Consider the following 23,686-nt stretch of genomic DNA (forward strand, 5'->3'; position numbering starts at 1 on the left):
AGAGTATATGTGTTGCGCAGTGGGCGGTGACCAGGAGAAAGATCTGGAGCTGGAAGGAAATATCATCAGGAAGGTGAGAGACTTTAGATACTTAGGTTCAACAGTGGAAGAAGATGGAGGAGCTGAGAAGGAAGTGGGATGCAGGATACAAGCGGGTTGGAGGAACTGGAGGGAGATGGCTGGAGTGTTATGCGATAAGAGGGTGCTGATCAATCTGAAAGGCAAAATTTATAGGACAGTAGTGAGGCCAGCTATGACATATGCTATAGAAACTGTGGCCCTGAGGAAAAATAACATTAGCAGGATGGAAGTAGCAGAGATGAGAATGCTTAGGTGGATGTGCAGTGTGACCAGAAAGGATCATCTGAGAAATGACTATGTCAGGGGAACAGTGAAAGTTACGAATTTAGGAGCAAAAATACAGGAGGCAAGGTTGAGATGGTTTGGTCATATGATGAGGAGGGAGGACGAATATGTGGGAAGAAGGGTCATGCAGATGGATGTGCAAGGAAGGTGGAAGCGTGGGCAGCCAAAGAGGAGATGGAGGGAGCTGGTAGAAGAGGACTTGAAGATGAAGAACTTGGATGTGGTGACAGCCCAAGACAGGAAGGTGTGGAGGAGACTCATTACAAACAGTGACCCCACTTAAGTGGGAGAAGCTGCAGAAGAAGAAGAAGAAGATAGACAGAATAGGAGAGAAGGGGGAGGGTGCTTTTAATGTTATTGAAATGGGTTTCTAATGAAATCCAAATCAACCATTATACACATAAATCTTATCATACCTCTCCTTGAATCCATTCGCCATCAGGGGATATAAAACCAATTCTAGCAATCCATTCCACTCACTCACCACTCTCCATGCAAAAAATCTTGTCTGCACACCCCTACTAACTACACTCTTACACAACTTCCACGGATGACCCCTAGTTCTCTGAGCAAAATTATAAGCAGCAGGCTAGAAGAGTCACAACTATTGTACGGAGAGCTAAGTCTGAGTATGAAAAGAAACTGAAAAGAATATAGCCCCAAAGAATTCTATCAATATGCTACAAGTAAAAGAAAGAATGAATATGAAAGAATAATTCTAATGAATGTAGATGGTGTGAGCAGGGTGAAAGATGCAAAAGTATTTGTTTTTCTAATGAGTGCCCATTTTGCTAAAAGCTATCAACATGGTGTATGCAATAATGTGTTCACTGCTAACTCTTCACTGGATGAAGAAGCCAACAAGTATCATCGATACAGATTGAACTATGGAGGCTCTGCACAGTGGAAAGGAAAGATTTTTCAATATACAGTAGAAGATGGGGATAATGAGGGTTATCCCCAGAACTAAGTGTGTGGTTACAAGAGGTTGTGGACAAGGCTTCTCTATGGGAGCAATGAGTGCTTGGAATAGTTTTTCAGTAAAAGTGTATCTCAGTAATGCAATTGCTCTATTTGCTCTTTAGCTGGAAAGAATAAGTTCGAATCCCGTTTAAGATGACAGGAATATTTTTAGGGACTTTTCAGCTGATTGCGACTTTGTAGCCTTAGTCGTCTCTGTCGTAATCCCAGTTATTCCAAAGGACAATGTAAATGCATCACACTTTAGTGAGTTTAATGGTATTACAGTTGATGTATGAGATGAGTAAGTCTTCCACAATGAATCCTTGGACTCCCTGGAAGTTTTACTCCATACAATCATAATATCTGGATTATAGAATTTTTTTTAATGAAAAATAAACAGCCAAAATGCTTCAGCTTGGCATTAGAATCTTAACTGAATTAAATTAAGTCGATAATAAATATCCATTATTATTTTACAATGAAAGGGAAAAAATTTTTTTTTATACCTTTAAACTTACAAACTTTTAAAAGTAATCTTAAGTGAATGAGGTTACATAACCTTCGGCATGAGTTGTGTTCATATGGGAATAGTTAAAAGACAAACTTCTCCAGATGAGGTCTTATATTTGCTTTTTATTAGAGCTTTACTTTTCATCAAGGATTTCATTGGTTTCAAAGTTGTTTCCATTTGCTTTTTTTTATATCTGGTCCACACATGAAAAGCTGCAAGACCTATAGCACATTAGAGCTATGTATGTTGTGTGTGTGTGGGGGGGGGGGGGGGCAAGAGGAATAGAAGATAGAAGGAGTCTGTTCACATTTTACTTGAACAGCTGAGGGTTGTAATCTTTGGGGAAAGCAGAGTCAGAGAGACTGTTCCAAGCACAGAAGCATATGGAATAAAAGAAGAGGCAGTGAAGCTGGTTCGTTGATTTTTAAGATAGACTGTAAAAGGGTGTTGGTTAGCAGCAGCTCTTGTTCTAATAATTTTGGAGGAAAGTGGAGGAATGATAGTGGCCAATTCAGCAGAGCACTGAAAGTATCTGGAAAAGAGGAACAAGGCAGAAACTGAACATGAGAGAGGGATCGAAGTGGATGTGTGAGAGAGGAATCATTCATTTGTCAGATTATGCTCTTCTGGATAGAATCAAGAGAGGATTTTGGTGCACCACCGTATGTGAGAGCAATATTCCAGATTTAGGTGAATTTAGGATTTGTAGAAAGTTAGGTGTGAAGTAGGTGTTTCATGCAAACAAGTACACCAAGTTTTTTGACTGCTGCAGAAGCTATAGTTGAAATGTGTTTTTGCTAAGGAATATCGATGTAGGTCAGTCCAAGAAGGGAAATCCGCTTTCCTTTGGATATCTCAGTATTATTGAATGTAAGAGGGAGGGGGGGGGGGAATGTGAGCTCTTTCTTGTGAGAGATCAGACGGGACCTTCCTCATTGGGATATAGCTAGAAGATCACAGAGTTTGGGCCACTGGTCATAGTGGAACTTTAGGATGCTAATATTTGATTGGACATTTGTTAGAGCAGGTCATTTATATATAAAAGAGGAAGAGAGCGGGTTAAAGGATGGAACCCTTCTGCATTGGTGGGGAAATCTAAGGAAAGGAAACCGTCCACCATGACATGCAATGAGTGACCAGTGAGAAAGATGGCAGGTTCGATGAAAATTCATCGAAAACCATTCACCAAAAGACAATTTTCTGAATGGCAATTCATCGAACGACAATTTGTTGAATAAACAATTAATCGAACAACAATTTAATGAATGAAATTTATCAAATAAACAATTTGTTGAACTACAGATTGTCGCACAACAAATGCAATTGATTGAAAAAACAATTCACAGATAATTTTCAATGAATTATGAAAAAATTCATCAAAAGATTAATTTTCTTAAAAACTATTCTTTTAAAGTTTTCAAGTAAGAATACCTAATGTCACTCAAGATGTAGACAACATATGTAGGTGGCCAGTGAGATATTCTAATTATTTTAATGTTCTTTACAACATTATTCTGTAAGCAGGGTCATCGTCAGATTAGATCATGCTCTGAGGCAAACAATTAAATATTGACCCTGATGGAGTATAAGACAAAAATATAAGAAAATCTCCAATTGCTATTTTGTTTTTATTACAAGAGAAACATTAATGCAAAACAATTACATAATAATATTAATTAAATGTTTGCTCTATGGGAATATTGCACAATAAAACTGTTTATAAGCTCTTTTAAATTTAAATTATAAGCTATATCTGCCTGTATTGATATAGTTGCTAGACCAACCAATCTTTCTTAGGTCATTGCTGTTTGCAAATAATTTTTAATCGGTTTAAGTTTGGAAAAACTTCCTTCCGCACTTGTTATGCTAACAGGAATTGTTAACAATTAATAGTAACTCACAATTTGAGTAGGAGTTTAAATTAATTTAAACTTAATTTTAACATTTAAAATTAATTCTTTTTTTTCTTAATAATGATTCCATGCATTAAATGATGCATAGCCAAAAATTGCCACATACCCTCTGAAGACTTTTCACGTACCCCCGGGATACGCGTACCACACTTTGAGAAACACTGACCTAATAAGTGAGTTCTAAAATGTTTAATTTTAGTATGTATGACTATAATTATTTTATTATTAAAATATAATAAGCACATAAACTAAACTAAAAGCATATTTGTTTATTTGTAAAATACCTTGTTGCTGTAATATGGTGCCTACAGCAATATGGCTGAGCAAGCGCCCTTATTAAGTGGCACCATGAGGTAGGCTGCCTCTATGCTACACCCTGTCCACGGTAAAGTCTGTAAGCGTACCTACTAGTTCATTGTATAGATAGTGATTTATCTCTTGACAAAAAAGTTCCTTCCACTTAATTTTTATATGAGAATGATCAGATTGAAATCAAAACTGACAAATTTTAATATAGATCTTACCTATAAAATTTCACTAAATTTCATCCAGCTAGAGGAGAATTATTAATATCATTTCGAAACTTCTTTACCAAAATTTTCTAATAAAAGTTGGCGTGGTGCAGAAATCGCAAGTAAAAAAAATCGAAAGAATGAATGATAGCGAAAAAAGAATGACTGATGGCGAAAGTTGGACGCATGTTGGAACGAAAGTATTGAACCAAAGAAAGATGAAAGACAGTAAAAGTGAGAAGAATTATTACTATTATTATTACTATTATTACGGGCAACTCCAGGGAGTCATTGGACTCATCGAGGGAGGCCCCAAATCATATTCATCACAACTATTTGACATTCATACAGTATCTATCATACCTCGCCTTAAACTCATTCACTGTCACAGCATCCACCACAGACTCAGGGAGCGCATTCCACTCATTCACTACTCTAAAAGTAAAGAACCCAGATCTAACACCTTTACTAACCACACTTTTGCCCAGTTTCCATGGATGTCCCCTAGTCCTCCCACAACCAGCCCTGTTCTCAAAAATATCTTCTGAATTAATTTTATAGAAACCCTTCAGTAATTTGAATGTCTCAATCATATCTCCCCTCCCTGATATGATAGCGAAAGTTGGACGCATGTTAGTCCAAAAGTGCAGAAACAAAGAAAGATATGTGAGAGTGAAAGTGAGAAGAATGATAGTGAAAGTTGGACGTATGTTGGACCGAAAGTACGGAAACAAAGAAGGATGAATGAGAGGGAAAGTGAGAAGAGGGGGTCGAGAGTTAGAAAGTTAGAAAGATTTAATGATAGAGTGAATGTGTCGCGAGGTTCAGAAGGTGAATTGGATTGGATGAAGCAAGAAATGAAATGGATGCAGAATGAAATTAAGAGAATTCAGGTCAAAACTATTAAAATAAATCATGATGGCATGAAAGAGATAACAAAAGATGAGCGAGTGGCGTTGTATGGCGACTCCATTATTAAAGGTGTGCTAGAGGATAAAATGCACAAGGTATGTTTTCCAGGCGGTAAAATGAGTAGAGTGATTGAGGCATTGAATATGAGGCGGGAACGAGCAAAAGAGTTAATTGTATTAATTGGTACGAATGATTTGAGAGAGAACAAAGAGCATGTCAAAATGAATGTCAGGAGACTGCTTGGAAAGATAAAGAAGAATAGTGTGACAGGAAGGGTGGTCAGTGTGTTGCCTAGGTATGATTGTGGTGAAATGAGGCGGAGAGCAAGGATTATGAATGATATTCTGGCTGAAATGTGTGAGGAGATGGGAGTACAGTTTGTTAATGTGTGGAATGAGTTTGAGGGACGAAGTGAGCTGTATGGGAGCGATGGACTGCATTTGAGTGGTTATGGTGTGAGTCGCTTGGAGAGACTGCTGCTGGAAGGTAGAGAAGTGAATAGAGAGAATGAATCAGATTGAGAGGGGAGTGATGTGGAAGAGCAGGAGAGTAAGACAGGAGAGATTGAAGGAGTGGAAATGAATGTGAAAGTGAGTGGTATGAGTATAGAAAATGAGAGAATGGGTGTGCAAGAGGAGCAGGGAAATGGCGAGGCTCAGGGTAGACAGGGATACACAGCATGAGAAAGGTGGATGCTCCAAGAGGAGGTGAGAGAATGTGTAGGCAGGAAAGTAATGGGATGATCAGGGATCAAAAGGAAACAGATGGAATTGCAAAGGGTTCTAAAATGAAGAAGCAGAAAGGGAAATGGCCCCAGTCCAGCATGGAGAGATCACATCGAGTGAGTGGTATCAGTGGAACTAGCTGTAGATCCAGAAATGAGTTGTTGTGTTTGTATACCAATGCTAGAAGTATAAGAAACAAGGCAGATGAAATGGTTGCACTAATTGCGTCTGTGCACCCAGAGATTGTCGGAATAAGTGAGACATGGTTAGATGAGGATGACATCCTGACAGGAATAGAGATGGAAAGGTATGATGTGTTTCGTGAGGATAGACGGGGTAAAAAGGGAGGGGGAGTGCTATTGATGATAGAGAAAGAGTTATGTCCATACAAGGTAGAGATGCAAGAGGGAAATGGGGCCAGTGGTTTTGAGGCAGTATGGTGTGAGATAGAGGTGAATAGAATCAAATACTTGGTGGGATGTTGTTATAGACCTGGTAATGTGGACGGTGGTGATAGTGAAATGTATAGTCAAATAAGCCAAGCAAATAAGAAAAGGGTGATTATTATGGGTGATTTTAATTATGGCAATATAGACTGGAATGAAGAGATAGCAACTGGAAGTAAAGAAAATGAGTTTCTTGAGTTTTTGAGGGATAACTCCTCAGACAGTATGTAACAGAGGGCACAAGAGGATTAAGGGTCTTGGATTTGGTCATCTCATCGGAGGATGTAATTATCAATGAGGTATCAAATCATCCACCAATTGGTGAAAGTGACCATGAGGTGATTACTTGGGTGGTTGCCAGCAGTGCAAGGACCCCTGTGAAAAAAGGGTATATGTGGAACTACAAGGGGGGTGATTATGAAGAGCTCAGGAGACAGCTTGCAGGTGTAGCATGGAATGAGGAGTTAGCTGGAAAAGAGATCAATGCAGCTTGGGGGATTTTCAAAAAATATTTAGTGGATGCAATGTCTAAATGTATACCACGGGTGAGAAGGTTAAATAAGTTAGGTGTGAGATGGATAAATAAAGAGATTAAGCATGCGATACAGAGAAAAAGGGCATTGTGGAGGCAGCATAAGAGAAGTGGAAGTAACCAATTTCATGAGTTCTACAAAGACCAGGCAAGGAGAGTGACTTGGTTGGTGAGAGTAGCTAAAGAGAGGTATGAACAGCAGTTAGCTAATGAAGCTAAAAAGAATCCTAGGGAGTTCTTTCGATATGTAGCCAGCAAAAGAAAGAATGATTATGGAAGGATGACATTGATTGGAGGAAATGGTATAAAGACAGCTGTTGCAGAATGTGTGGTGGAGATACTTAATGAGCAGTTCATAAAGATCTTTCAATCTTGTGAATGTGACTTCATGGAGAGATTGAGAGCAGTTGATGATGGGGAGGAGAGACTTACTGTAAGTGATCAAGAGGTGTTTGGGGAGTTGAGTAAACTAGATGTAAATAAGGCTGTGGGACTTGATAATATATCACCACGTATTCTGAAGGAATGTGCCAGAGAGTTTACACCTGCCTTGACATATTTTTTTAATACGAGTCTTGCACTTGGTCAAGTCCCTAAAGAGTGGAAGGAGGGCAAGATTGTGCCACTTCATAAAGTAGGTGATCGAACTCAAGCATCAAACTATAGGCCTATCTGTGTGTCAGGTGTTGTGGTTAAGTTGTTGGAGAAGCTTGTGAGAACTAGGATCCAGAGTTGGGTTGACAACAATGGTATAATCTTTGATGGACAGCATGGATTTGCTAAAGGGAGGTCGTGTTTTAGTAATCTACTTACTTATTACAATAAAGTGACTGCTTCCTTGGACAGAGGAGAAGGATACACAGTAATATACTTGGATTTTGCAAAAGCTTTTGATAGAGTACCTCATGATAAGTTGACAGTCAAACTAGAGCAGATGGGGTTGGATATTAGATTAGTGCATTGGATTGGAGACTGGCTATCTGATAGGTATCAACAAGTTGTGTATGGGGGTGCAATATCCAGGAAAAGGAAAGTCACTAGTGGAGTGCCTCAGGGATCTGTTTTAGGGCCATTACTATTTAACTTGTATATTAATGATATTGGCGAAGATTTGGATGGAGATATTCAGTTGTTTGCAGATGATGCAAAGTTGGGACGAACCATAAAGAGTAGTGAAGATGTTGTGGCCTTGCAAGAAGACTTGAATAAATTGAGTGATTGGGCAAGCAAATGGGGATGTGAGTTCAATGTTGCAAAATGTAAGGTTTTAAAATTTGGAAAACAAAGATGGGATGCAGAATTTATGCTTGGTGAGAATATATTGTTGGAAGTAGAGGAAATAAGAGATCTGGGAGTGATAGTGGATAAGGATCTAAAATTTAGGGGACACATCGCCAAAATTGTGAAGACAACACAAAGACTTCTGGGAATGATGAGGAGGACACTGACGTGTAGAAGTAGGGAGATTCTTGTTCCATTGTATAAGGGTTTGATTAGGCCACACATGGACTATTGTGCCCAGATTTGGTCACCTGGTTTTCAGAAGGATGAAGAGATGTTGGAAAGGGTCCAAAGGCGACTGACTAAGGTAGTCTCTGACCTCTGGAATGTCGAGTATGAGGAAAGATTGAAAAGATGTAATTTGCAGAGTCTAGTGGAGAGAAGGAAGAGGGGAGATATGATAGAGACCTACAAGTTGGTAATGGGTTGTTATAGGATCAGTGGTGGAGAAGTTCTACAGAGAATAGTGGGAGATCAGGGGAGAACCAGAGGTCATACCTGGAAACTGTATAAAGAGGGTGTGAGTAGGGGAGTGAGAGGCAGGTTTTTTTTGTGCAGAGTTGTGAATGATTGGAATGCCTTGCCTGAGAGTGTGGTGTCTGCAGGGAGTTTGAATGTGTTTAAGACCCGGTATGATGAGATGTGTGTGAGATAAAAGCACCTCCTAGATGAGTCTTTGACTCCATGAGGTCTTTTTTAATAATAATAATAATAATAATAATAATAATAAGTGATCCTGTCAGAACTAAAACTGAACCAAACAGATTTCTTGTTCGTTTTAGAAATTCCGATGTTTGCGCGTATTCCACTAAATCAGAAGGTCATTGCAATATAAAATGTTGAAATGCTGTGCCTTTGTAGCCCCGAATATAGCTGAACTGAAAACTGGAATGGTTTGACAAATTTTTGTAAAAGGTTCAAATACCAAATCTGAGTAAAATTCATTTCATATAATTATGTGTTCAGATGTGTTATTAGTAATAATACTAATACTAATACTACTATTACAAATAATAATAATAATGGAACCTCCATAATTCAGTCAGTATAAACGAAGTCCTTTATTTAGAAAGACCTGAGTTTAAATTTGACATGCATGATGCGGAGAATTTTTTATCAGTCCTGTCAATTGAAGGTGAGTTATCCGGTCTCATATAGAGATTGCAAGGATTTACTTCAGGAAGCTTGTGCATTTCATTCTGCAAACTGGTCTCCATGAACACACATATCTATGAATATAAAACACTTACCTGGTAAAGAAGACAATGGGAAACAGTCTTGTTCTCTAATTATTCCCTAGTAAAATAGCATTGCTACCCCACCAGCCATTCGGTTGGTGGGATTGCAATGCTAAGGAAGTGATACCAAGTTTACTTCAACCATGGTATCACTTCTTGCTCTCACTGATGAGACTCATTAAAGGTTGAAACCGGTCTAGGTATTGGTCTTTCCCATAATGCATAGCATTATACATGTCCATAAGGATATGTGCTTTGCATTATAGGATACTAAGGCAATTGTTTCGAAGTCATTAGCTTCTATATACAAGAAGCCATTGAGTAGGATGGTTTGAAGAGGTGATACACAATAGGTCTTAGTGCCATGGCACAATTTTTTTAACAGAATAGGTGAGATACTATCAGAACCAGTTGCCTTGTTTATGTTCAGGTTATTAAGGATTCTTCCAATTTCTTGGAAATTGGAATTTGGTTGAGATAAATGTGCAATTTTATCTATTAAATTATTATTATTATTATTATTCAGGCCTCCATGGAGTCAAAAGACTCATCGTGGGAGGTCCTTCCTAAGAACATAAAGTCTGTAAAGATTCATCGAGGGGAGGTCCCCCTTAAGAAACACAAAGTCTATCGTACCACTCCTTAAACTCATTGACCATTCTCGCTCTCCACACTCCATCAGGCAATGCATTCCATGGTTCAACCACCCTCCACGCAAAGAAACCACTCCTCACCCTCTTGCTCACAGTTTCCTTTCATAACTTCCAGGGATGGCCTCTTGTAATCACTCCTTCCTGCTGTTCAACCAAGCGAAAGAACTCCCCAGTGTCAACCCTGTAACCACCTCTCAACAGTTTAGAAGTCTCAATCATATCACCTCTCCTTCTTCTATCCACCAAACTCTGCAGTCCACATTCCCTCAGCCGATCCTCATAACTATGCTTGTACAGTCCTGAAACCATCTTTGTCATCTGTCTTTGTATCCTTTCCACAGTTAATTTATCCCCTTCAAATCCTGGGGACCAAATCTGAGAACAATAGCCTAAGTGTGGTCTGATCAGAGACTTATACAACGCAATGATAACCCTTTTATCTCTGCAGGTCAGTGTCGTTCTCATTATTGCAGCAATCCTCTGTGTTACCCTCACCACCTTTGCAATATGTCCCCTAAATTTCAGGTTTCTATCAATCATCAACCCCCAGATCTCTTGTCTCCCCTACTTCCTCCAGTATAACTCCTCCCATAGAGAATGCAGCATCCCATCGATGTTTCCCAAACCTCAAGACCATACATTTTGCTGCATTAAACTGACCTCCATTCATTTGCCCATCTATCTAGCTTATTCAAATCCTCTTGCAGGGCTACCACATCTGCACTATTATTAATAATCATTCCCAGCTTCGCATCATCCGCAAACAACTGAATATCCCCTTGCAGTCCACTGGCAATGTCATTGATATAAAGGTTAAACAATATAGGTCCTAGTACTGAGTCCTGTGGGACCCCACTTGTAACCCTCTGTCTCCTTGAAACTGCTCCACCATACACAACTCTCTGATACCTATCAGACAGCCAATCCTCAATCCAGTTGACCAATATATCTAGACCCGTGTGATGCAACTTAAATATCAGCTTATCATGTGGCACCCTGTCAAATGCCTTTGCTAAGTCTTAGAAAATTGCAGTATATGCCTTTCCCTCATCTAATGTTCTTGTAACTTTATTATTAAAGGCTAGCATATTGCTAAAACAAGAGCGCCCTTTCACAAATCCATGTTGACTCTCACAGATAACATTATCCCCATCTATCCAATGCCGTATACAGTCCCTCACTGCTTTCTCCAAGATCTTAACAACTACTGATGACACACAGACTGGCCTATAATTAGACACTTCCAGTCTGTTACCACCCTGATGCAATGGCACTATCTTACCTTCCTTCCATTTTCTGGGCACCTTTCCTGCAGCCAGACTTTCATTGAAAAGCCAGGCTAAAGGTACTGTCAGTTCCCTAGCACATTCTCTCAAAACTCGTGGTGAAATACCATCCAGTCCCAAAGCTTTACTGACATCCAGAGTACTCAGTATCTGAAACTCACTCTCCTCCAGTACATCTAAACCTCGAACCAGCCCTATCCCTCTAGCATTAAAACTGACTCCTCTAGGATGAAATACTCCAATAAAGTGTTCATGGAACAATTCCACTATGCCCTCTCCATCAGTTACTCTATTCCTATTTTTATCCCACAATATCATTCTTCCACAGTCATTTCTTCTCTGCCTGGCCACATAGCTAAAAAATTCCCTAGGATTTTCTTTGGATCTTAGAGTCAATATCCTCTCATATTCCAGTTTCGTTTTCCTTACCACACTAGTCCCTCTTCTGGCCTATGTCTTATATTCTTCATGCATCTTCTCTTCACCTGTCTCCTTATATCTCTTCCATAGTTTCTTTTTCTCATGCAATTCCTGTTTAATATTGTTTGTCATCCATATTACTCCAAATTGTGTTCTCTTCTTGACTCGTGGTATACAACTTACCATTGGTGCTAACAAATATTCTTTCACAATTTCCCACGCACTAATGATATCCCTGCCTTCCAATTCCTCCCTTCATGAAACTTCCCAAAGTTGTTGTCTAAGACTATTATAATCACCTGCTTTATAATTCCACATAAGTTCCCGTCTCTTTGATACTCCTGCATGTCTATTCATTTTCCAAGTCAAAACCATATGGTCACTCTCTCCAACTGGTGGGAGAGATGTGATCTCATTTATTATCAACTCTTCTGATGCTATAACCAAATCCAAAGCTGTTGAACCTCTTGTTCTCTCTATTACATGCTGCCTAAGACATTTGTCCCTCAAGAATTCTAGAAATTCTATTCCCCTATTGCTACATGCATCTTCCTCTCTCCAATTTATACTACTGTTGTTAAAATCTTCCATAACAATCATTCTTCTTGCACTTCCCAAACTTAACTGTCTAAACATGATGCTGGATTTAATTTTGATCTGTAGAAATATATAAAAGCAGTTTCAGTTATCGAACACTATAAATACCCAGGAATATTAGAAGCCAGTGATATTCTCCACTCAAAAGTTAAACAGCAAGCAGCAGCAAAATACACCAAAAAAAGTTAGGAATATTCTGAGAACAAAACTTAATGGATTGAACACAATTCGAGCAGTGAACTCTTGGGCTATAACAGTGATCCAATACAAAGCTGCATTATAGCTTGGACAAAAGACGATCTGGACTAATTGGACCCCCCCCAAACCCAAAAATTAATTACCATGCATCAGTGAAGTGATGTCGACCAGCTGTATCTACCAATAAAAACCAATACCAATATCTACCAATTCTGTATTGACTCTAACTTTGATGTAGTAAGGCTTTTTTTTTCACCAGAGGTCAGTCCAATAGTGTCCATGTTTGACCAAATGAGCATGACTTTAGCATACTATGTGGATTATAATGTAACTTGTTTCTTTGTAAATATGTGTATTGTATACACATATGTATACATATATACAGTCATCATCAAAAGTCATCATCTGATGACTTTTGATGATGACTTTGATATGAAGGTCAAAACATTGGAACATTGGATGATTATTTTGGTTATATTAAACTGAATTTTTACTATAACATGACAGTTGTGCCATAAATTAAAAAAAAATTAACACCAATCACCATGTAACTATGATTTTGAAAGGATTAGATCAGCTCTGCTGACACGTTCTTAAATCTAACAATGTCTCGTTCCTTTCTAATATCTTCATTTTTAATATAATTCTGCCATTGATGCTATCTGCTTTCTCCCATAATTTTTCTCAGAACTCTCATATCTGTGGCTTTTAGTCTTTGATTAAGTGCTTTATTTTTAACCCAACTCTCAGATCCATAACTTAAAACTGGTTTGAACGCACACTGTCTTGTACACTGCTAGTTTGGTGTTTTAGCTAATTTCTCTCTTAATCCATATAAATTTATTTGGCTGACTCCCTACCATACTTACTTACTTTGCATATTCTGTTGTTTATTTCCAAAGTTAGTTTGCTGTCTTCATTAAAAACTATGCCTAAATAGCTGAAATATTTTACTTGTTCTATAGGATCTCCAGTGAGAATGCAACAGAATTTTTCTATGTTTCTGCCTGTTTTTATAATTTTTCCCTTTTTTATTGCTGATTTCATGCCAAATTTATTACTGTAATTCAGTTTAGTTAGAGAATCCTGGAGACTTGTATTGGATGTGTTTATGAGCAACATCATCTGCATAAAGCAAAGATACCTCCAATTAATGCGACTTTTTTTCCATAACTGAATCTATATAGATGAATAAGAGTGGAGATAATGTGCATCCTTGCCCTCCTCCTGATTTTATATCAAAAACCATCTTTTCTGTATTTACTTCACATTTAACTGCTGACTTACAACTTAAATATAGACTATATATCTAATGTCCCCTTTATCTCATATATTTGTAGTGTTTTGAAAAGCTTTTGTCTGATCACCTTGTTGTATGCCTTTTTCAGATTTACAAAAGACAAGTACAGATCCTTGTCATATGCCCACACTTTCTCAACCAATCAACATAAAGTGAAAAGCTGATCTTGATCTATGTAATTTCAGTGCACCATAAATTCTTGGGGGCCTTCCATGGTAGTTTTTATGAAGTTGCCTTTTGGTGGGATCCCCACTAATCTGAATGTATGCATTCTGATCTCAAAGGAGTAAATTTCATGTTACAATTGTAGGATTTGGAGTATAAGATTACAGTGGTGTTTCCTTTTTCAGCTTTTGTAATAACTATGTTGTTATTGTTAAAGAGAGATGGGAGAAAGGAGGGAAAGTGAGAGAGAGAGAGAGAGAGAGAGAGAAATTAGAAGCATAAAGAGTCACGGATGCCAGTGAGAGAAGAATGAATGAATGAATCTGTTCAGAGTATCATGCATGGAGATTCAGTCATTTGGAGTGTGCAGAGTAGAGCGCCAGAGGAGGGCTTGCCAGGTGAAACAACAGACAGTGATGATGGCAGTGAAGACAGATGAAAATGTAGAGGAGATGATAGTGAGAATGAGTAGGAAGAGTAGCGCCTGGATTACATCAGATGGATTACATTCAAATGCAGAAGAACACAGGCATTTGGAGAGACTGTTGTTTTCTGGACAAGTGAGAGTGTCTGGGCAGGGAAACTAGAATTTTAAGGGTGGACAAAGCAGGGATGGCCTCATGTGGGGTACAGCAGCTCAAGTATGTGGATTAATAAAGGCTACAGGAATCCTGACAATTCACTGGTTTTACAGTATACAAATGATAAGAGCATTAAACAAAGGGAATGAGTTTGTGACATTCATTGACTTAGTATCTCCAAAGATTGTTGTTCTCAGTGAAATTTCATTAATTGAGGAGGATGTTTTAGCAATGATTGAAATCAAAGGATATAGCATATTTTGGCAGGATAGGGAAATTAAACACGATAGTGGAATGTTACACATGTTTAGAGATGAATTGTCAGCTTGGTTGGCCGAGTTATTATTATTATTCATGCCTCCATGGAGTCAAAAGACTCATCACGGGAGGTCCTTCCTGGGAAACACACAGTCTATCAAGACTCATCGTGGGAGGTCCCTCCTAGTAAACACAAAGTCTATCGTACCGCTCCTTAAACTCATTGACTGTTCTCACTCTCACCACTCTATCAGGCAATGCATTCCATGGTTCAACCACCATCCAGCAAAGAAACCACTCCTCACCCTCTTGCTCACCGTTTCCTTTCGTAACTTCCAGGGATGGCCTCTTATCATTACTCCTTCCTACTGTTCAACCAAGCCAAGGAACTCCCCAGTGTCAACCCTGTAACCACCTCTCAACAGTTTAAAAGTCTATCATATCACCTCTTCTTCTTCTATCCACCAAACTCTGCAGTCCACATCCTCTCAGCCGATCCTCATAACTAACATTGTACAGTCCTGAAATCATCTTTGTTATCCACCTTTGTACCCTTTCCACAGTTAATTTATCCCCTTCAAATTCTGGGAACTATATTTGAGAACAATAGTCTAAGTGTGGTCTGATCAGAGTCTTATACAACGGAATGATAACTCTTTTATCTCTTCAGCTCAGAGTCCTTCTCATTATTGCAGCAATCCTCTGTGTTATCTTCACCACCTTTGCAATATGTCCCCTAAATTTCAGGTTTCTATCAATGATCAACCTCAGATCTCTTGTCTCCCCTACTTCCTCCAGTATTGCTCCTCCAGTAGAGTATGCAGCGTCTCATCAATGTGTCCCAAACCTCAAGACCTTACATGTTGCTGCATTAAACCGATATCCCCATTCATTTTCCCATCTGTCTAGCTTATTCAGATCCACTTGCAGGGCTACCACATCGGCATTATTACTAATTTTCTTTTGTGGAGATGGTCTCAATTGGGAGAATGAATGGCAAATAAGAGTGGCTGACTTACAGAGAGAGAGATAGATGAACTGAAAGAGCAGGTGGAATGTCTAGGGAATGAGATGAGAAGTGTGAAAGTTAAGATTAAGCGAATGGAAGAGACGAATGCAAGGCTAATCAGAGTAGGAGTGAGAGAGAGTTATGGAAATGATAGAGGATGTGAGAATAGGAACAGTAGAAGAGAGGGAATGAGAGAGTTATGGGAATGGTAGAAGAGGAGAGAATAGGAACAGTAGAAAAGAGGGAATGAAAGAGTTATTGGAATGATAGAAGAGAAGAGAAGAGAATGGAAACAGTACTAGAAAAGGAATGATAAGAATGCAAACGAGCATTGGAACCAGGGATCTAGTGAAGTCAGGAAGGCAGGTAAGTAGGATGCATGTGAGCAGTCGAGGAATAAGAGGTGTAATGTATAGGGACTCAATGATCCATGGTGTTTAAGATAGGATATGTGAGGACTGTTTGCCTGGAGGAACGATAGAAAATGTAGCTATGATAATTAAGAGGGGTGAAAGGGTGGATGAGATGATTGTGATGGTAGGAACATATGACTTGAGAGATAATGGAAATTGGGCGGTGAGAGATATGAGATTCTTGCTTGAGGTTGTACAAAAAAAGATGCAGAGAGAGGAAAGATAATGTGCATGTTGCATAAGTATGATAGTGACGAGCTGAGCAGAAGAGCAGTAATATTGAATAACATAATAGCTAGAATGTGTCAGAAGAGAGGATTGGAATATGTGGATGCTTGGAGGGTGTTTGAGGACAGAAAGGAATTGTATGCGAGAAATCACTTGCATTTGAATGAGGAAGGATGTAGGCATCTGGAGAGATTGCTGTTCTGAACAAGTCGGTGTGTCAATGCAGGGAAGCTAGATTGTCCAGGGTGGATAGTAGCAGGGGTGGCCTCTTGTGGGAATGGGTATTTGAGAGAAGGGGGATGACATCAGGTAATGCTGAGCCTAATGGAGTCTAGAGGGGGATAATGCTAGGTATAAAAACAGTGGCATTTTTATGCTTTATAATAATGCTGGGAGTATCTAGAATAAAGGAGAGGAATTGGTGGTGCTGATAGCATCAGCCTGGCCAAAGATTGTTGGTATCACTGAGAAATGGTTGACAGAAGAGGTTATAATAACAGGAATAGAAGTAGCAGGGTAAAGCATTTTTAGGAAGGATAGGAAGGGAAAGCGTGGTGGTGGAGTACTGCTTATGATAAGTGATAACTTATGTCCTCTAAGAGTGGAGGCTTTGGAAGGCAGCGACACTAATGATTTTGAAAGCATATGGTGTGAGATAGAGGTGGGCAAGACAGGATATTTAGTGGGGTGTTGCTACAAACCAAGGAGCACAGAGGGTGAGGACCAGGAGATGTTTAGACAGTGCTTGGCAAGTGCAAGAAGAATGATTGTTATGGGAGATTTTAACTACAGCAGTATAAATTGGAGATAGGAAAATGCATGTAGCAATAAGGGAATGGAATTTCTAGAATTCTTCAGGGACAAATGTCTTAGGCAACATGTAATAGAGGGAACAAGAGGTTCAAGAGTTTTGGATTTGGTTATAGCATCAGAAGAGTTGATAATAACTGAGATGAAATCTCTCCCACCAGTTGGAGAGTGACCATTTTGATTTGGAAAATGAATAGACATGTGGGAGTATCAAAGAGACGGGAACGTATGTGGAATTATAAGGCAGGTGATTATAATAGTCTTAGATGTCAACTTGGGGAAGTTTCATGGAGGGAGGAATTGGAAGGCCATTATATCATTAGAGCTTGGGAAATTGTGAAGGAATATTTGTTAGCAGCAATAGTAAGCTGTATTCCACAAGTGAAGAAGAGGACACAATTTGGAGTAAAGTAAATGACAAAAAGTATTAAACAGGAACTGCATGCAAAAAAGAGGCTATGGAAGAGACATAAGGAGACAGGTGAAGAGAAGATGCATGAAGAATATAAGACACAGGCCAGGAGAGTGACTAATATGGTAAGGAAGGCAAAACTGGAATATGAGAAGAGATTGACCCCAACTTTAGTAATTACTAAATAGTTGTTAGAGTAACTGTTTTTCGACCAACAACGTGGGTTCGTGTTGATTATTTTTAATGGTATAGATGAGAATGCAGACTGATAAGAAAATACCTATTTATTAACTTATTGCTGATATCTCTGATATTTATTTGTGATTTATTGATAATATTGCTGATATTTGGGAGACAGGCATCTTAAGACCTAACTAATACCTGCTTTCTTCCTCTGTTTCTCCCCCCTCCCCCTTAACATTGGTGGTGCCTAATTCAGGACTTTGTGTTGTATGTTAAAATTGTTTCAAACTAGTCCAATTATTATACCGGATTGCTGTTGTCTCACGTACTGTGACAAACTGTTTTTTGTGCCTGAAGATGTTTGATAGAATACGAGCGAAATATCAGTAATAAGTTAATAAATAGTTATTTTCTTATCAGTCTGTGTTCTCATTTATACCGTTAAAATTTATCAACATATACGACAAACACATAAGCCTTCCCCCACATTTGAGGATGTGGGTTTGAATCCCACCATGAGCATGGATGGTTGTGATTCTCTTTAGGTAGGAGATGAATTTCATTTCTCAGTGTGAGACTACCGCCCTAATTATTGGAGGCCTAAAGTGGCTTGAAAAAGTTCCATGTTTAGTTCTCTAGAATAGGGTTACTGGACTTGTGAAAATAAATTTAAAAAAAAATACAAAACAGTATATAAAATTGATAAAAATATTAAAAAAAATCCTTATCTCGCCCACAGTATAAAATGTACTATAGGTTTGCAGATAACCTTTTGTGGGTCGTAGCAACATAAAAAAAAAAGAGAATAGATGTTGTGGGATAAATGTTTATAACACAAGATATTTTAGTGAGGTGAAGCAGGGAATATAGATTGTGGTGAGTAGGAAATGTTTAAGCAACTTAGTTGGATAAGTGCAAAGTGAGTGATCATTATGGAAGACTAACTATAGCAATGTAAACTGGGCAGAGAATGTAGCATGCAGCAATAATGGAACTGAATTTTTGGATATCATCAGGGACAACTGTCTTATGGAACATGTTATTATATTTAACTTATACGTATTTTTGGTTGTAAAATGTTAAAAAATATAAGACTTATTTATAAACTGGCCATAGATATTTAATTCGTATGTATGTTCGTACAATATTGCCTACTGGTTTCGCTAGTAACTGACTGACTTTCTCAAGGCTTGCACAGTACAAAAAAATGGTAAATGCAAAAAAGGTTTAAGAATACAAAAAAAGTTAGTACCTGTTAGGTAGCGAAGGTAACACTTTCACGATTCATACAGACATGTCACGCGAAAGTGTTACCTTAGCTACCTAACAGGTACTAATGTTTTTTGTATTCTTAAACCTTTTTTACATTTACCATTTTTTTTGTATTGTGCAAGCCTTGAGAAAGCTAGCCAGTTACTAGTGAAACCGGTAGGCAGTATTGTTCGAACATATGTATGAATTAAATATCTATGGTCAGTTTATAAATAAGTCTTATATGTTATTATATTATTAACATCAGACCACCGGAGTCAGAGATTCAACTTGGAAGGGTACTCACTATCGCACACAATGCTCATCCAACCGTGTTTTAAAATGATTCAATGTGTCTACATTCACAACACACTGAGGCAGTGCATCCACTCACCAACCACTCTCCATGCAAAGAACCTGCTCCTCACTCCTTTGCTCAAATCCTCCTTATACAGTATCCAGCGATGGCCTCTTGTTCTACCCCCTTTCCCATTCCATGAAAATCCTCTTCCATTTCAACTTGATAACCACCCCTGACTAACTTATGTCTCAATAATATCCCCATCTTCCTCCTATTCACAAGACTTTGCTTTATATTCTCTCAATTTCTCCTCATACTGCACATTACGAACACCACTGACCACCTTTGTGAATCTTCTCTAGACCCTTTCCAACATATCCTCATTACTATGAAAACCTGGTGACCAGATCTGTGCAGAATAATCCATATGAGGCCTAATCAAGGTTAGCAAAACATGATCTCCTTTAACAGACCTATGCTGATAACTACAGAGAATACTGCTGTTATAACCCCATTTCTGTATTCTACTTCTCACCAGTCTCTCTCTCTCTCTGATGATATGTCATCAAATTCTGTCACCTTATTGACATCAACGTTATATATTTCCACATATCTAAGAAACTCCATAGGATTTTCTTTGCTCATTTTGCCAATTTCTGATCATACTGCACTTGAGTCATTCTCCTGGCTGGTTCTTTATACTCTTAATGTAACTGATTATTACCATTATTCATCATGTACTGCCTCCAAAGTTCTTTCTTCTTTGGTAATTATGGAGACAACTACCGTGTTTGAATAAAAACTTTAGTTTACTATTACTAAAATTTTACAATTCGACCTTTATGTCAAGGTCATCTTCTGGAGCGTACAAATATACACAGGAAACAAGCTATACTACAATCATACTGGTTCGTTAAAGACACTGACTAACCGCTACCACAATTGTTGGCCTGACCTCTGGTGAAGAAAAAAAAAAAAAAAAAAAAAAAAAAATTTATACATCAACACTAAAGTCCTATTATTTGTGTTGTCTACTATATACATTAACATCATTCCAGCCAGTTGGAGTGGAATGGTTTCTAATAAGATTCAACATAAGTCCTGACTTATGTTGAATCTTTCACATTAGGTTGGCTGAATGTGTGCCATCCAGATCCTTGGAATTTTCATACCATCTTTATTGTTGATATTTGGGTGGTTTATCAGGATTTCGCAGGATTCTTTAAATTTTCTTTCGTACCATGTTTTTGTGCGGTGTAAGGAGCAGGTGCTTTTCCAGTTGATTTGGTGTAAGGTGTTGAGTGCGTGGTCTGAGAGGCCTGCTTCACCATAATGGTTATATTTAATGTGTCTAATGTGTTCTTTTTTGCGTATAGGGATTGTCCGTCCTGTTTCACCAATGTACGGTAAGTTACAGGTGCAGCGGATGCAATAGACTCCAGGATGTGCTAATGGGAGGAGAGGGTCTTTAGAGGAGCTGAATATGGTTTTAAGTTTAGTGGGTGGTTTAAAGGTGGCATTAAGGTTATAATGTTGTAGGATTCTGTTGATTTTTTCTGATAACCCTTTAATGTATGGGATGGCTATGGTTTTACTGTAATCTAGATTCGTTTTTGTTGTGGTTTTATAGAGTATTTTATTGACAGTATTTTTGTTATAGCCATTGTTTATGAATGTGTCACTAATGATTTTTAGTTCTTGTTTCAGGGCCTGCTGGTTAGAGCAAATAGTTGTGGCTCTGTTTTTAAGGGTGTTTATGACTCCATATTTTTGTGCTGGGTGGTGATATGAATTCGCATGTATGTGTTGGCCCGTGTGTGTCGGTTTTCGGTAGACCGTGAAGGATAGATTGCCTGAAGGAAGACGTGTAACTAGTGTGTCTAGGAACGGGAGCGAATTTTGGTTTTCGATTTCGATGGTAAATTGTATGCGTTCGTGTTGTTTGTTTAGGTGGCTGAGGAATGTGTTTAGCGTTTGTCGACCGTGCGGCCAGATCGCGAACACGTCGTCAACGTATCTGAGCCAGATTGTCGGTCGATAATCTGGCTCAGATACGTTGACGACGTGTTCGCGATCTGGCCGCACGGTCGACAAACGCTAAACACATTCCTCAGCCACCTAAACAAACAACACGAACGCATACAATTTACCATCGAAATCGAAAACCAAAATTCGCTCCCGTTCCTAGACACACTAGTTACACGTCTTCCTTCAGGCAATCTATCCTGCACGGTCTACCGAAAACCGACACACACGGGCCAATACATACATGCGAATTCATATCACCACCCAGCACAAAAATATGGAGTCATAAACACCCTTAAAAACAGAGCCACAACTATTTGCTCTAACCAGCAGGCCCTGAAACAAGAACTAAAAATCATTAGTGACACATTCATAAACAATGGCTATAACAAAAATTACTGTCAATAAAATACTCTATAAAACCACAACAAAAACGAATCTAGATTACAGTAAAACCATAGCCATCCCATACATTAAAGGGTTATCAGAAAAAATCAACAGAATCCTACAACATTATAACCGTAATGCCACCTTTAAACCACCCACTAAACTTAAAACCATATTCAGCTCCTCTAAAGACCCTCTCCTCCCATTAGCACATCCTGGAGTCTATTGCATCCGCTGCACCTGTAACTTACCGTACATTGGTGAAACAGGACGGACAATCCCTATACGCAAAAAAGAACACATTAGACACATTAAATATAACCATTATGGTGAAGCAGGCCTCTCAGACCACGTACTCAACACCTTACACCAAATCAACTGGAAAAGCACCTGCTCCTTACACCGCACAAAAACATGGTACGAAAGAAAATTTAAAGAATCCTGCGAAATCCTGACAAACCACCCAAATATCAACAATAAAGATGCTATGAAAATTCCAAGGATCTGGATGGCACACATTCAGCCAACCTAATGTGAAAGATTCAACATAAGTCAGGACTTATGTTGAATCTTATTAGAAACCATTCCACTCCAACTGGCTGGAATGATGTTAATGTATATAGTAGACAACACAAATAATAGGACTTTAGCGTTGATGTATAATTTTTTTTTTTTTTTTTTTTTTTTTTCTTCACCAGAGGTCAGGCCAACAATTGTGGTAGCGGTTAGTCAGTGTCTTTAACGAACCAGTATGATTGTAGTATAGCTTTGTTTCCTGTGTATATTTGTACGCTCCAGAAGATGACCTTGACATAAAGGTTGAAACGTCGAATTGTAAAATTTTAGTAATAGTAAACTAAAGTTTTTATTCAAACATGGTAGTTGTCTCCATAATTACCAAAAATGCATTCGGATCACCGTGCAAGCCTAAAGTTCTTTCTTCTTTAAGATTTCATGCTTAAGTTCCTCATTCATCCACTTTACACCTACCTTATTCAACCTTTTACCTTTCAGAATACATTCATACACTGATGCTGTTTTGTATTTCTTTTTCATTTCCCAAGCAGCATTTATTTCCTTACCACTCAACTCCTCATTCCAACTCCAAGCAGTCTACTAATTTTGTAATAATCACCAGAGCCTTGTTATTCCACATATATCCTTTCCTTGCAGAAGTCTGCATATAGCTAGTCACAACTTAAGTGATCACTTCATGATCACTTTCACCAGCTGGAGGAAAGTTTGAAACCCCTCTCACAATTACATGCTCTGATGAAATGATCAGATCTAAAACTCTCAATTCTTACGTGCCCATCTTTACATGCTGCCTGAGATAGTTATCTCTCAAGAACTCAAGAAATTCATTTTCCTTATTCCCAAGTGCTATCTCTTCACTCCAATCTATACTGCTATGAATTAAAATCACTCATAATAATTACACTTTTGTTGTTCATTAATCCAAGTTGTTTGTACCCAAGTTGTTATTTTTTTTATCACCACCCTTCACATTTCCTGGCCTTAAGCAACATGTAACTAAAAATGTCTTCTTGTTAACCTCCACTTTACACCACACTGCCTCATAACCATTGCCACTATTTCCCTCTTCCATGTCTACTTATGTGGACATAATGAGGAGATGAGAAATCTAGGAGTGATGGTGGACAGGGACCTGATATTCAGGAGCCACATTGCACAAGTTGTGAAGACGTCGCATGGGAAAATGGCATGATATGGAGGACCCCGACGTACAGAAATAGAGAGGTTATGATGTCATTCTATAAGGCCTTGATCAGGCCTCATGGATTATTGT

General features: G+C 38.5%; 1 protein-coding gene across 1 annotated transcript in view; it reads left to right on the forward strand.

The window, feature by feature from the left end:
• LOC150096378 (glutamyl aminopeptidase-like) overlaps positions 1 to 23,686 on the forward strand; it is a 365,847-nt gene that overhangs the window by 40,849 nt on the left and 301,312 nt on the right. The window lies entirely within an intron of this gene.

The sequence above is a fragment of the Typopeltis vanoorti genome, chromosome 19 (genome assembly GCF_054136105.1).
Source record: "Typopeltis vanoorti isolate ZY-2024b chromosome 19, IOZ_Tvanoo_1.0, whole genome shotgun sequence".
Lineage (NCBI taxonomy): Eukaryota > Metazoa > Arthropoda > Arachnida > Uropygi > Thelyphonidae > Typopeltis > Typopeltis vanoorti.